The following is a 16439-nucleotide window of genomic DNA, read 5'->3' as shown; positions in this document are numbered from 1 at the left end:
GCACTTAATACGAGAGTGTGGTTTGGTTTACATCCGGACCCCAGCAAAATGGCGACTAGTCTATTCGTGACTACAGGAAAATGGCTTCTAGAGGAAGTCTATTTAGAAAATGGAAGGGGTTTAGGTTGACTATTGTATGTTGAGTATGAGAGAGAGGTCGGGTTCATTTTTGGCCTTCGGAAAAATGGCGTCTGGTTCATTCTTGGACTACATGACAATGGCGTCTAAACTAAATAGAGGCTTGGTTTAGACTCATGGGTATTTAAGTGATGGATCAACATATCACCTGTGCCCCAGGAGGACATAAGGTATTACGAAACATGTCGGGCAATATATGTTGATCCCATCACGTTCTTATGATCCTTATGCACGGGTGTTTATGCTTGTATGTATAACGGTACAGTCACTATTTGAGTCTGTTTGTCTCCCTCCTCCCTTTCACTAAGGGCCGGAGGCCCGAGTGTTTTTTTTTTTTTTCTCTGACAGATTGATAGGCTGCAAAGTCTCCCGGTGTCCCAGCGATTTCTCCGCCTAACAGCGAGGAGACGCGATACTACAGCAGGGATTGGCCGGGTTATCTGTCCATTGTTCGGTAACGTTCTGAGATCATCGGCAGACTTTGCGGGTATCCGGAGCCTTTGGAGGATAGGGACGATCCACAAGTGAGTTCCCAGGTTGCCGGGGAGGAAAAGTACGTACACGGAGGATCTGTCCACCCCCGGAGAGGGTATCTCCATACACGTTGCCGACTCTGCTTTTAAGGGTGTCCGCTGGCTCCGGTAAGGACCCACACGTATTTAAAATACCAAGAAAAGGTTTTTCAAGATTTGGGATAAACACATTTGATCCGATAAATGGATTGAGATTTTTATTGACTATTTTCTCACAATTTTTTTCAATTTTTGGCTTTTTTCACATTCAATACGTTTTTTATTATCACCATTGGACTGGTATAGGATTCATTTCTTTTCTGGCTGGTTGTGCAGTTCATGGACTGTTTACAAAGATATATTAGAGTTTATACAGTTTATTGATTACCCACATGGTCTATGTAGATTCATGTATCACTATGTGTATAACTATAATTAAGCTTATTTGGGACTGTTCACAAATACTTAGCGCAGCAATATTTTTATTTTTATGTTTGTTTTCCATGTTTATATTTAATGGTGTCTTGCTGCAGCTTGTTTTTTCTTTTCTTAAAGTTTTTTTTCTAGCGCTGTATTATATTTTATTTTTGTACTTATATGGTGCTTAAGCCCACTTACTGCGACAAAGTACCTCATGATTAGTGGGTGGGCCTCACACCACTGGGCTCCCCCCCTGGCTGCGCTAATACAGTGCGGGTGGCAAGGAGCCTGCACTCATCCACACCAGAGGCATCACAACACCGGGCCCCCCACCTGGCTCCGCTCATCTGCGGCTCGGGTGGCAAGGGGCCTACCCTCACCCATACCAGAAGCCTCACACCACCGAACCCCCCACCTGGCTGTGCTCATCCGCAGCTCGGGTGGCAAGGGGCCTGCCCTCACCCACACCCGAGGCCTCACACCACCGGGCCCCTCATCTGACTGCGTTCATCCGCAGCTTGGGTGGCAAGGGGCCTGCCCTCATCCACACCAGAAGCCTCACACCACTGGACCCACCACCTGGCTCCGCTCATCCACAGCTCGGGTGGCAAGGGGCCTGCCCTCACCAACACCAGAAGCCTCACACCACCGGGTCCCCCACCTGGCTGTGCTCATCCTCAGCTCGGGTGGCAATGGGCCTGCCCTCACCCACACCAAAGGCTTCACACCACCGGGCCCCCCACCTGGCTGTGCTCATCCTCAGCTCGGGTGGCAAGTGGCCTGCCCTCACCCACACCAGAAGCCTCACACCACCAGAACCCCCACCTGGCTCCGCTCATCCGCAGCTCGGGTGGCAAGGGGCCTGCCCTCACCTACACCAGAGGCCTTACAACACCGGGTCCCCCACCTGGCTGTGCTCATCCTCAGCTCGGGTGGCAAGGGGCCTGCCCTCACCCACACCAGAGGCCTCACAACACCGGGTCCCCCACCTGGCTGTGGTCATCCTCAGCTCGGGTGGCAAGGGGCCTGCCCTCACCCACACCAGAGTCCTCACATCACCGGTCCCCCCACCTGGCTGTGCTCATCCTCAGATCGGATGGCTAGGGGCCTGCCCTCACCCACACCAGAGGCCTCACACCACCGGGTCCCCCACCTGGCTGTGCTCATCCACAGCTCGGGTGGCAAGGGGCCTACCCTCACCCACACCAGAGGCCTCACATCATCGGGCCCCCCACCTGGCTGCTCTCATCCGCAGCTTGGGTGGCAAGGGGCCTGCCCTCACCCACACCAGATGCCTCACAACACTGTGTCCCCCACCTGGCTGTGCTCATCCGCAGCTGGGATGGCAAGGGGCCTGCCTTCACCCACAACAGAGGCTTCACACCACCGGGCCCCCCACCTGGCTGCTCTCATCCGCAGCTCGGGTGGCAAGGGGCCTGCCCTCACCCACACCAGAGACCTCACACCACCGGGTCCCCCACCTGGCTGTTCTCATCCGCAGCTCGGGTGGCAAGGGGCCTACCTTCACCCACACCAGAGGCCTCACACCACCGGGCCCTCCACCTTGCTGCGCTTATCCGCAGCTCGGGTGGCAAGGGGCCTGCCCTCACCCACACCAGAAGCCTTACACCACCGGGTCCCCCACCTGGTTGTGCTCATCCGCAGCTGGGATGGCAAGGGGCCAGCCCTCACCCACACCAGAGGCCTCACAACACCGGGTCCCCCACCTGGCTGCGCTCATCCTCAGCTCGGGTGGCAAGGGGCCTGCCCTCACCCAACACCAGAGGCCTCACATCACCGGGTCCCCCACCTGGTTGTGCTCATCTGCAGCTGGGATGGCAAGGGGCCTGCCCTCACCCACACCAGAGGCCTCACAACACCGGGTCCCCCACCTGGTTGTGCTCATCCGCAGCTCGGGTGGCAAGGGGCCTGCCCTCACCCACACCAGAGGCCTCACACCACCGGGTCCCCCACCTGGCTGTGCTCATCCTCAGCTCGGGTGGCAAGGGGCCTGCCCTCACCCACACCAGAGGCCTCACCCCACCGGATCCCCCACCTGGCTGTGTTCATCCACAGCTCTGGTGGCAAGGGGCCTGCCCTCACCCAAACCAGAAGCCTCACACCACCGGGCCCCCCACCTGGCTGCGCTCACCTGCAGCTCGGGTGGCAAGGGGCCTGCCCTCACCCACACCAGACGCCTCACAACACCGGATCCCCCACCTGGCTGTGCTCATCCACAGCTCGGGTGGCAAGGGGCCTGACCTCACCCACACCAGAGGCCTCACACCACCAGGTCCCCCACCTGGCTGTGCTCATCCGCAGCTCGGGTGGCAAGGGGACTACCTTCACCAACACCAGAGGCCTCACATCACCGGGCCCCCCACCTGGCTGCCCTCATCCGCAGCTTGGGTGGCAAGGGGCCTGCCCTCACCCACACCAGAAGCCTCACACCACCGGGCCCCCCACCTGGCTGTGCTCATCCTCAGCTCGGGTGGCAAGGGGCCTGCCCTCACCCACACCAGAGGCCTCACACCACCGGGTCCCCCACCTGGCTGTGCTCATCCACAGCTCGGGTGGCAAGGGGTCTACCTTCACACACACCAGAGGCCTCACATCATCGGGCCCCCCACCTGGCTGCTCTCATCCGCAGCTTGGGTGGCAAGAGGCCTGCCATCACCCACACCAGAGGCCTCACAACACCGGGTCCCCCACCTGGTTGTGCTCATCCGCAGCTGGGGGTGGCAAGGGGCCTGCCCTCCGATGATGTGAGGCACACCAGAGGCCTCACAACACTGGGTCCCCCACCTAGCTGTGCTAATCCGTAGCTGGGATGGCAAGGGGCCTGCCTTCACCCACAACAGAGGCTTCACACCACCGGGCCCCCCACCTGGCTGCTCTCATCCGCAGCTCGGGTGGCAAGGGGCCTGCCCTCACCCACACCAGAGGCCTCACACCACCGGGTCCCCCACCTGGCTGTGCTCATCCACAGCTCGGGTGGCAAGGGGCCTACCTTCACCCACACCAGAGGCCTCGCATCACCCGGGCCCCCCACCTGACTGCTCTCATCTGCAGCTTGGGTGGCAAGGGGCCTGCCCTCACCCACACCAGAGGCCTCACACCATAAAAACTCCCACCTGGCTGCTCTCATCCGCAGCTCGGGTGGCAAGGGGCCTGCCCTCACCCACACCAGAAGCCTCACACCACCGGGCCCCCCACCTGACTGCGCTCATCCGCAGCTCGGGTGGCAAGGGGTCTGCCCTCACCCACACCAGAGGCCTCACAACACCGGGTCCCCCACCTGGCTGTGCTCATCCTCAGCTCGGGTGGCAAGGGGCCTGCCCTCATCCACACCAGAGGCCTCACCCCACCGGGTCCCCCACCTGGCTGTGTTCATCCACAGCTCTGGTGGCAAGGGGCCTGCCCTCACCCACACCAGAAGCCTCACACCACCGGGCCCCCCACTTGGCTGCGCTCACCTGCAGCTCGGGTGGCAAGGGGCCTGCCCTCACCCACACCAGACGCCTCACAACACCGGATCCCCCACCTGGCTGTGCTCATCCACAGCTCGGGTAGCAAGGGGCCTGACCTAACCCACACCAGAAGCCTCACACCACCGGCCCCCCACCTGGCTGCGCTCATCCGCAGCTTGGGTGGCAAGGGGCCTACCTTCACCCACACCAGAGGCCTCACATCATCGGGCCCCCCACCTGGCTGCTCTCATCCGCAGCTTGGGTGGCAAGGGGCCTGCCCTCACCCACACCAGAAGCCTCACACCACCGGGCCCCCCACCTGGCTGTGCTCATCCTCTGCTCGGGTGGCAAGGGGCCTGCCCTCATCCACACCAGAGGCCTCACACCACCGGGTCCCCCACCTGGCTGTGCTCATCCACAGCTCGGGTGGCAAGAGGTCTACCTTCACACACACCAGAGGCCTCACATCATCGGGCCCCCCACCTGGCTGCTCTCATCCGCAGCTCGGGTGGCAAGGGGCCTGCCCTCACCCACACCAGATGCTTCACAACACTGGGTCCCCCACCTGGCTGTGCTCATCCGCAGCTGGGATCGCAAGGGGCCTGCCTACACCCACAACAGAGGCTTCACACCACCGGGCCCCCCACCTGGCTGCTCTCATCCGCAGCTCGGGTGGCAAGGGGCCTGCCCTCACCCACACCAGAGGCCTCACACTACCGGGTCCCCCACCTGGCTGTGCTCATCCACAGCTCGGGTGGCAAGGGGCCTGCCTTCACCCACACCAGAGGCCTCACACCACAAGACCTCCCACCTGGCTCCGCTCATCCGCAGCTCGGGTGGCAAGGGGCCTGCCCTCACCCACACCAGAAGCCTCACACCACCGGGCCCCCCACCTGGCTGCGCTCATCCGCAGCTCGGGTGGCAAGGGGCCTGCCCTCACCCACTAGAGAAGCCTCACACCACCGGGTCCCCCACCTGGCTGTGCTCATCCACAGTCGGGTGGCAAGGGGCCTGCCTTCACCCACACCAGAAGCCTCACCCCACCGGGTCCCCGACCTGGCTGTGTTCACCAACAGCTCTGGTGGCAAGGGGCCTGCCCTCACCCACACCAGAAGCCTCACACCACCGGGCCCCCACCTGACTGCGCTCATCTGCAGCTTGGGTGGCAAGGGGCCTGCCCTCACCCACACCAGAGGCCTCACACCACCGGGCCCCCAACCTTGCTGCGCTCATCCGCAGCTCGGGTGGCAAGGGGCCTGCCCTCACCCACACCAGAAGCCTCACACCACCGGGTCCCCCACCTGGCTGTGCTCATCCACAGCTCGGGTGGCAAGGGGCCTGCCTTCACCCACACCAGAAGCCTCACACCACAAGACCTCCCACCTGGCTCTGCTCATCCGCAGCTTGGGTGGCAAGGGGTCTGCCCTCACCCACACCAGAAGCCTCACACCACCGGGCCCCCCACCTGGCTGTGCTCATCCACAGTCGGGTGGCAAGGGGCCTGCCTTCACCCACACCAGAAGCCTCACCCCACCGGGTCCCCGACCTGGCTGTGTTCACCAACAGCTCTGGTGGCAAGGGGCCTGCCCTCACCCACACCAGAAGCCTCACACCACCGGGCCCCCACCTGACTGCGCTCATCTGCAGCTTGGGTGGCAAGGGGCCTGCCCTCACCCACACCAGAGGCCTCACACCACCGGGCCCCCAACCTTGCTGCGCTCATCCGCAGCTCGGGTGGCAAGGGGCCTGCCCTCACCCACACCAGAAGCCTCACACCACCGGCCCCCCCACCTGGCTGCGCTCATCCGCAGCTCGGGTGGCAAGGGGCCTGCCCTCACCCACACCAGAGGCCTCACACCACCGGGCCCCCCACCTTGCTGCGCTCATCTGCAGCTCGGGTGGCAAGAGGCCTGCCCTCACCCACACCAGAAGCCTCACACCACCGGGTCCCCCACCTGGCTGTGCTCATCCACAGTCGGGTGGCAAGGGGCCTGCCTTCACCCACACCAGAAGCCTCACCCCACCGGGTCCCCGACCTGGCTGTGTTCACCAACAGCTCTGGTGGCAAGGGGCCTGCCCTCACCCACACCAGAAGCCTCACACCACCGGGCCCCCACCTGACTGCGCTCATCTGCAGCTTGGGTGGCAAGGGGCCTGCCCTCACCCACACCAGAGGCCTCACACCACCGGGCCCCCAACCTTGCTGCGCTCATCCGCAGCTCGGGTGGCAAGGGGCCTGCCCTCACCCACACCAGAAGCCTCACACCACCGGGTCCCCCACCTGGCTGTGCTCATCCACAGCTCGGGTGGCAAGGGGCCTGCCTTCACCCACACCAGAAGCCTCACACCACAAGACCTCCCACCTGGCTCTGCTCATCCGCAGCTCGGGTGGCAAGGGGCCTGCCCTCACCCACACCAGAGGCCTCACTACACCGGGTCCCCCACCTGGCTGCGCTCATCCTCAGCTCGGGTGGCAAGGGGCCTGCCCTCACCCACACCAGAAGCCTCACACCACCGGGCCCCCCACCTGGCTGTGCTCATCCTCAGCTCGGGTGGCAAGGGGCCTACCTTCACCCAACACCAGAGGCCTCACATCACCGGGCACCCCACCTGACTGCTCTCATCCGCAGCTCGGGTGGCAAGGGGCCTGCCCTCACCAACACCAGAGGCCTCACACCACCGGGTCCCCCACCTGGCTGCGCTCATCCGCAGCTCGGGTGGCAAGGGGCCTGCCCTCACCCACACCAGAGGCCTCACATCACCGGGCCCCCCACCTGGCTGCTCTCATCCGCAGCTCGGGTGGCAAGGGGCCTGCCCTCACCCACACCAGAGGCCTCACACCACCGGGCCCCCCACCTGGCTGCTCTCATCCGCAGCTCGGGTGGCAAGGGGCCTGCCCTCACCCACACCAGAGGCCTCACACCACCGGGTCCCCTACCTGGCTGTGCTCATCCGCAGCTCGGGTGGCAAGGGGCCTACCTTCACCCACACCAGAGGCCTCACAACACTGGGTCCCCCACCTAGCTGTGCTAATCCGCAGCTGGGATGGCAAGGGGCCTGCCTTCACCCACAACAGAGGCTTCACACCACCGGGCCCCCCACCTGGCTGCTCTCATCCGCAGCTCTGGTGGCAAGGGGCCTGCCCTCACCCACACCAGAGGCCTCACACCACCGGGCCCCCCACCTGGCTGCGCTCATCCGCAGCTCGGGTGGCAAGGGGCCTGCCCTCACCCACACCAGAAGCCTCACACCACCGGGCCCCCCACCTGGCTGTGCTCATCCTCAGCTCGGGTGGCAAGGGGCCTGCCCTCACCCACACCAGAGGCCTCACACCACCAGGTCCCCCACCTGGCTGTGCTCATCCACAGCTCGGGTGGCAAGGGGTCTACCTTCACACACACCAGAGGCCTCACATTATCGGGCCCCCCACCTGGCTGCTCTCATCCGCAGCTTGGGTGGCAAGGGGCCTGCCCTCACCCACACCAGAGGCCTCACAACACCGGGTCCCCCACCTGGCTATGCTCATCCTCAGCTCGGGTGGCAAGGGGCCTGCCCTCACCCACACCAGAGGCCTCACACCATCGGGTCCCCCACCTGGCTGTGCTCATCCACAGCTCGGGTGGCAAGGGGCCTGCCTTCACCCACACCAGAAGCCTCACACCACAAGACCTCCCACCTGGCTCCGCTCATCCGCAGCTCAGGTGGCAAGGGGCCTGCCCTCACCCACACCAGAAGCCTCACACCACCGGGCCCCCCACCTGGCTCCGCTCATCCGCAGCTCGGGTGGCAAGGGGCCTGCCCTCACCCACACCAGAGGCCTCACATCATCGGGCCCCCCACCTGGCTGCTCTCATCCGCAGCTTGGGTGGCAAGGGGCCTGCCCTCACCCACACCAGATGCCTCACAACACTGTGTCCCCCACCTGGCTGTGCTCATCCGCAGCTGGGATGGCAAGGGGCCTGCCTTCACCCACAACAGAGGCTTCACACCACCGGGCCCCCCACCTGGCTGCTCTCATCCGCAGCTCGGGTGGCAAGGGGCCTGCCCTCACCCACACCAGAGACCTCACACCACCGGGTCCCCCACCTGGCTGTTCTCATCCGCAGCTCGGGTGGCAAGGGGCCTGCCCTCACCCACACCAGAGACCTCACACCACCGGGTCCCCCACCTGGCTGTTCTCATCCGCAGCTCGGGTGGCAAGGGGCCTACCTCCACCCACACCAGAGGCCTCACACCACCGGGCCCCCACCTGACTGCGCTCATCTGCAGCTTGGGTGGCAAGGGGCCTGCCCTCACCCACACCAGAGGCCTCACACCACCGGGCCCCCCACCTTGCTGCGCTTATCCGCAGCTCGGGTGGCAAGGGGCCTGCCCTCACCCACACCAGAAGCCTCACACCACCGGGTCCCCCACCTGGTTGTGCTCATCCGCAGCTGGGATGGCAAGGGGCCAGCCCTCACCCACACCAGAGGCCTCACAACACCGGGTCCCCCACCTGGCTGCGCTCATCCTCAGCTCAGGTGGCAAGGGGCCTGCCCTCACCCACACCAGAAGCCTCACACCACCGGGCCCCCCACCTGGCTGTGCTCATCCTGAGCTCGGGTGGCAAGGGGCCTACCTTCACCCAACACCAGAGGCCTCACATCACCGGGTCCCCCACCTGGTTGTGCTCATCCGCAGCTGGGATGGCAAGGGGCCTGCCCTCACCCACACCAGAGGCCTCACAACACCGGGTCCCCCACCTGGTTGTGCTCATCCGCAGCTCGGGTGGCAAGGGGCCTGCCCTCACCCACACCAGAGGCCTCACACCACCGGGTCCCCCACCTGGCTGTGCTCATCCTCAGCTCGGGTGGCAAGGGGCCTGCCCTCACCCACACCAGAGGCCTCACCCCACCGGGTCCCCCACCTGGCTGTGTTCATCCACAGCTCTGGTGGCAAGGGGCCTGCCCTCACCCAAACCAGAAGCCTCACACCACCGGGCCCCCCACCTGGCTGCGCTCACCTGCAGCTCGGGTGGCAAGGGGCCTGCCCTCACCCACACCAGAGGCCTCACATCACCGGGCCCCCCACCTGGCTGCCCTCATCCGCAGCTTGGGTGGCAAGGGGCCTGCCCTCACCCACACCAGAAGCCTCACACCACCGGGCCCCCCACCTGGCTGTGCTCATCCTCAGCTCGGGTGGCAAGGGGCCTGCCCTCACCCACACCAGAGGCCTCACACCACCGGGTCCCCCACCTGGCTGTGCTCATCCACAGCTCGGGTGGCAAGGGGTCTACCTTCACACACACCAGAGGCCTCACATCATCGGGCCCCCCACCTGGCTGCTCTCATCCGCAGCTTGGGTGGCAAGAGGCCTGCCATCACCCACACCAGAGGCCTCACAACACCGGGTCCCCCACCTGGTTGTGCTCATCCGCAGCTGGGGTGGCAAGGGGCCTGTCCTCCGATGATGTGAGGCACACCAGAGGCCTCACAACACTGGGTCCCCCACCTAGCTGTGCTAATCCGTAGCTGGGATGGCAAGGGGCCTGCCTTCACCCACAACAGAGGCTTCACACCACCGGGCCCCCCACCTGGCTGCTCTCATCCGCAGCTCGGGTGGCAAGGGGCCTGCCCTCACCCACACCAGAGGCCTCACCTCACCGGGTCCCCCACCTGGCTGTGCTCATCCACAGCTCGGGTGGCAAGGGGCCTACCTTCACCCACACCAGAGGCCTCGCATCACCCGGGCCCCCCACCTGACTGCTCTCATTTGCAGCTTGGGTGGAAAGGGGCCTGCCCTCACCCACACCAGAGGCCTCACAACACCGGGTCCCCCACCTGGCTGTGCTCATCCTCAGCTCGGGTGGCAAGGGGCCTGCCCTCACCCACACCAGAGGCCTCACCCCACCGGGTCCCCCACCTGGCTGTGTTCATCCACAGCTCTGGTGGCAAGAGGCCTGCCCTCACCCACACCAGAAGCCTCACACCACCGGGCCCCCCACCTGGCTGCGCTCACCTGCAGCTCGGGTGGCAAGGGGCCTGCCCTCACCCACACCAGACGCCTCACAACACCGGATCCCCCACCTGGCTGTGCTCATCCACAGCTCGGGTGGCAAGGGGCCTGACCTCACCCACACCAGAAGCCTCACACCACCGGCCCCCCACCTGGCTGCACTCATCCGCAGCTTGGGTGGCAAGGGGCCTACCTTCACCCACACCAGAGGCCTCACATCATCGGGCCCCCCACCTGGCTGCTCTCATCCGCAGCTTGGGTGGCAAGGGGCCTGCCCTCACCCACACCAGAAGCCTCACACCACCGGGCCCCCCACCTGGCTGTGCTCATCCTCAGCTCGGGTGGCAAGGGGCCTACCTTCACCCAACACCAGAGGCCTCACATCACCGGGTCCCCCACCTGGTTGTGCTCATCCGCAGCTGGGATGGCAAGGGGCCTGCCCTCACCCACACCAGAGGCCTCACAACACCGGGTCCCCCACCTGGTTGTGCTCATCCGCAGTTCGGGTGGCAAGGGGCCTGCCCTCACCCACACCAGAGGCCTCACACCACCGGGTCCCCCACCTGGCTGTGCTCATCCTCAGCTCGGGTGGCAAGGGGCCTGCCCTCACCCACACCAGAGGCCTCACCCCACCGGGTCCCCCACCTGGCTGTGTTCATCCACAGCTCTGGTGGCAAGGGGCCTGCCCTCACCCAAACCAGAAGCCTCACACCACCGGGCCCCCCACCTGGCTGCGCTCACCTGCAGCTCGGGTGGCAAGGGGCCTGCCCTCACCCACACCAGACGCCTCACAACACCGGATCCCCCACCTGGCTGTGCTCATCCACAGCTCGGGTGGCAAGGGGCCTGACCTCACCCACACCAGAGGCCTCACACCACCGGGTCCCCCCTGGCTGTGCTCATCCGCAGCTCGGGTGGCAAGGGGACTACCTTCACCAACACCAGAGGCCTCACATCACCGGGCCCCCCACCTGGCTGCCCTCATCCGCAGCTTGGGTGGCAAGGGGCCTGCCCTCACCCACACCAGAAGCCTCACACCACCGGGCCCCCCACCTGGCTGTGCTCATCCTCAGCTCGGGTGGCAAGGGGCCTGCCCTCACCCACACCAGAGGCCTCACACCACCGGGTCCCCCACCTGGCTGTGCTCATCCACAGCTCGGGTGGCAAGGGGTCTACCTTCACACACACCAGAGGCCTCACATCATCGGGCCCCCCACCTGGCTGCTCTCATCCGCAGCTTGGGTGGCAAGAGGCCTGCCATCACCCACACCAGAGGCCTCACAACACCGGGTCCCCCACCTGGTTGTGCTCATCCGCAGCTGGGGTGGCAAGGGGCCTGCCCTCCGATGATGTGAGGCACACCAGAGGCCTCACAACACTGGGTCCCCCACCTAGCTGTGCTAATCCGTAGCTGGGATGGCAAGGGGCCTGCCTTCACCCACAACAGAGGCTTCACACCACCGGGCCCCCCACCTGGCTGCTCTCATCCGCAGCTCGGGTGGCAAGGGGCCTGCCCTCACCCACACCAGAGGCCTCACACCACCGGGTCCCCCACCTGGCTGTGCTCATCCACAGCTCGGGTGGCAAGGGGCCTACCTTCACCCACACCAGAGGCCTCGCATCACCCGGGCCCCCCACCTGACTGCTCTCATTTGCAGCTTGGGTGGCAAGGGGCCTGCCCTCACCCACACCAGAAGCCTCACACCACCGGGCCCCCCACCTGGCTGTGCTCATCCTCAGCTCGGGTGGCAAGGGGCCTGCCCTCACCCACACCAGAGGCCTCACCCCACCGGGTCCCCCACCTGGCTGTGTTCATCCACAGCTCTGGTGGCAAGGGGCCTGCCCTCACCCACACCAGAAGCCTCACACCACCGGGCCCCCCACCTGGCTGCGCTCACCTGCAGCTCGGGTGGCAAGGGGCCTGCCCTCACCCACACCAGACGCCTCACAACACCGGATCCCCCACCTGGCTGTGCTCATCCACAGCTCGGGTGGCAAGGGGCCTGACCTCACCCACACCAGAAGCCTCACACCACCGGCCCCCCACCTGGCTGCGCTCATCCGCAGCTTGGGTGGCAAGGGGCCTACCTTCACCCACACCAGAGGCCTCACATCATCGGGCCCCCCACCTGGCTGCTCTCATCCGCAGCTTGGGTGGCAAGGGGCCTGCCCTCACCCACACCAGAAGCCTCACACCACCGGGCCCCCCACCTGGCTGTGCTCATCCTCTGCTCGGGTGGCAAGGGGCCTGCGAGACTTTTACACAGCCTGGCCACATACAGAGGCCCAATATTGAAATAGCACCATCAGGCGTTCTAGGAGCATAAATTACACATTTCATTTCTCAACCACCTATTACATTTTTGAAGGCCCTGGAGCACCAGAACAATGGAAAAATGTGGAAAACGCATTTTTTTTACGCAAAGTTGTCCATTTATAAGATATTTCCAACACATAGCATGTACATAGCAAAAATGACACCCCAAAATACGTTCTGCTACTCCTCCTGAGTATAACGATACCAAATGTGTGAGACTTTTACACAGCCTGGCCACATACAGAGGCCCAATATTGAAATAGCACCATCAGGCGTTCTAGGAGCATAAATTACACATCTTATTTCTCAACCACCTATTACAGTTTTGAAGGCCCTGGAGCACCAGGACAATGGAAATGCCCACAAAGTGACCCCACGTGGCACTGACAACACGTGGCACTGACGACACGTGGCACTGACAGATGGCACTGGAGGCAGATGGCACTGGAGGCAGATGGGGCTGACAGATGTCGCTGACAGATAGCACTGGGGCTGGCACTGACAGATGATGCTGGCTATTTGCTCTGGCAAATGGGGCTGGCAGATGGCACTGCGGCTGGCAGATGGCACTGGCAGGTGGCACTGGCGCTGACGGCACTGGGGCTGACGGATGGCACTGGCAGGTGGCACTGGGGCTGGCGGCACTGGGGCTGATGGATGGCACTGGTGCTGGCAGGTGGCACTGGCAGGTTGCACTGGCGCTGATGGCACTGGGGCTGACGGATGGCACTGGCAGGTGGCACTGGGGCTGACAGGTGGCACTGGCAGGTGGCACTGGCGGCACTGGGGCTGACGGCAGGCGCTGGCACTACTGGCAGATGGCACTGGGCTGACAGATGGCACTGGGCTGACAGATGGCACTGGGGCTGACTTACAGATCACTCTCCCTCCTCACACGTTGTCTCTGTGAGGAGGGAGAGACACGGCAATGGGAGATGATCTCATATGTTTACATATGAGATCATATCCCATTGGCAGCTGCGATCGCGCTGTGAACGGCCGCTTTGATTGGCCGTTCACGGCGATCTGTATTTGCCTGTCTCCGGGAGACACGGCGAATACAAAACTTCCGCGATGCGAGCCCCCGGCGGCGCGCATTGCGGAAGTAAACACAAGGCCGTCCAGGGACGGCCAGGCGAAGGAACCCGCCTGCTCTACGGCCGTCATTCGGCTATAGGGCGGGCGGGAGGTGGTTAAAGATGGCCCTGTATGTTTTACTGATTATGGTCACACCCCATAGTCAGAAAGAATAGTCTTTCACTTACCTGTTCCTGGACCTCTCTCCCCCCCCTCCCCCCCCCCCCCCCCCCCACCTCAAGATTGGATTTTTTTTTTTTTTAATCCTGGAGTTGGGCTGTATTATGGAACCACATCCTTTCCTTTTATTGCTCAAATTCCTGAATATGTTAGGAATATACTGGGACTTTTCAGGTGCTATAGAGATATTCTACATACACATATATTAACCACTTGACACTTAAACCCCCTTCCTAACCAGACCAATTTTCAGCTTTCGGTGCTCTCACAGTTTGAATGACAATTACTCAGTCATGCAACACTGTACCCAAATGAAATACACTGTACACAAATAGAGCTTTCTTTTGGTGGTATTTAATCATTGCTGTGTTTTTTATTTTTTGCACTATTAATCAAAAAAGACTGAAAATTCGGCAAAAATAAATAAATCTTTGTTTCTTTTAAAATTTATTGCAGAGTATTGGCAGAATATTGGCGAGTGTTGCAGAGTATTGCACAGAGTTGAAGAGTATTAGCAGAGTATTGTAGTGTGGCAGAATATTGCCGAGTTTTGTAGAGTATTGGCCAGTGTTGGCAGAGTATTGCACAGTGTTGCAGAGTGTTGGCAGAGTATTGCAGTGTTGGCAGAGTATATCAGAGTAGTGCAGATTATTGGCACAGAGCAGCACTGTGGGCACATCCAGCCCCACAGCGTTGCTGCAATCTCTCCCCCCTCGCACTGTACAGATCGGTACGCGGGTTTGTTTACAAGTGGTCATCCCGTCATTTGACGGAGCGATCACGTGGTAAACAGACGCTATCAGCGGCCCTTTACCGTGATCCGTCGGCTCCTCTGGGAGTAAGATTCTGGGAGGACGTCCATGGACGCTCTCCCAGACTAAGCTGACCGCGCTGTAGCCGTCTTTCGGCTGTGGTTCGGTCGGCGTGTGGAAGAATGATTTTGTGAAATGCCTCCACCTGACAAGTCCTATTATATTCCTAAGATATTGAGGAATTTGACTTTCACTTTCCCCAGAGCCGCCCTGCTGAGGTACAGGACAAGTTTCCAGCACAGATCTATACAGGGTGGAAGGCAGAACAATTGGAGTGACAGGAGAAGAATGTCACGTGTCATCCAGCCTTATGGAGATCTCCAGTGATCGTCTGCTTGCTCTGTCCTCGAGGGGGAGGGGGTGCTGACAGGAACACAAGACAAGCAGAGATGAAGCTTCTCCTTTGTGGACATTACTCTGCAATGCTCTCGGTCCCTCCTTCATGGATCCGAGGGGGCGGGGTGTGTTGTGTGTCCAGGCTCTTGAGGTGACACTCTCCTCTTCTCTCCCTCAGCCATGTGACAGGCTCAGTGTCCAGTCATGCTGAGCTCATACTTCACATCCTCGGCTCCTCTCCTCTCTCCACACTGAACATTCAGAGCTTTTCCAGAGCCAATGAGAGAGAAGGGGTGTGGATTGAAGGCAGAGGAGCCAACCAGGATTGGAAGATTATACTACAGCCGACTTGACATCTATGGGGGAATAGGCCGCACGAAGCAGGATGTTTGCTGCACAAAACTGGCACATGCGCAGTGCTCCTCCCCTTTGGAAAGTACGTTATTCTTTCCCAGCCTGATGTGGAAATCACGTGACGAGCATGACGTCACAACTTAACGGACGTGCTCAGGGCCAATATATAGCCGCGCGGGAAAGCGACCCGTTAGTGTGAGGCAGTCTGCGGAGGAGTGAACATCTCTCCCAGCTGGATCCGCGCACAGCCAGCCCTCCAACGTCCATCCCACCGCCGATGATCACTGGAGCAGGTTAGCTATTGGGCACTCTCTATTAAGTCACATCCCGGAGGCGGGGCCTGCTGGGAGGAGGAAAGCAGTTATTGGGCAGGACTAAAGTATGACGTGCTGATTACAGCGCCGCTACATATCCCGACTCAATACGGCGCATGCGTACTGAATACCGGTGTTGTGCCGAGAATGGCTTCCCTGTCGAGATCTGCTTCCCCTGGCTCTCGGCTCAGATCGGAACTCCGCCTGTCCAGCCCTCTGCACTACGGCTCCTCCTCCTCTATCCCGAATGCAAATCACACTTCTACCTTCCCCGCCCCCGTGCGCGTCCACACATAATATAATATAAATATGTGTATATGTGTCTGTATTAGTCCATCCACATATATAAATTTATATATTTATAAGTACAAGTATAAGTATATATATGTGTGTGTGTGTGTATATATAATGTGTATTAGTCCATATATATATATAATATATATATATATATATATATATAATTATGTATGTATGTGTATCACATAGCTGTGTTCCTGGGAGTAGACTAGATAGAT

At 61.6% G+C, this 16439-nt stretch overlaps 1 protein-coding gene across 2 annotated transcripts in view; it reads right to left on the bottom strand.

Moving 5' to 3' along the window:
• LOC143925506 (uncharacterized) overlaps positions 1 to 16439 on the bottom strand; it is a 132579-nt gene that overhangs the window by 86077 nt on the left and 30063 nt on the right. The gene's annotated exons all lie outside the window — the stretch shown is intronic.

The sequence above is a fragment of the Lithobates pipiens genome, unplaced genomic scaffold (assembly GCF_037356315.1).
Source record: "Lithobates pipiens isolate NorthernLeopardFrog02 unplaced genomic scaffold, aLitPip1_a1.2 Scaffold_22, whole genome shotgun sequence".
Classification (NCBI taxonomy): Eukaryota; Metazoa; Chordata; class Amphibia; order Anura; family Ranidae; genus Lithobates; species Lithobates pipiens.
Note: the sequence above shows the minus strand (reverse complement) of the source record. Positions and strands in the feature narration are given on the sequence as shown.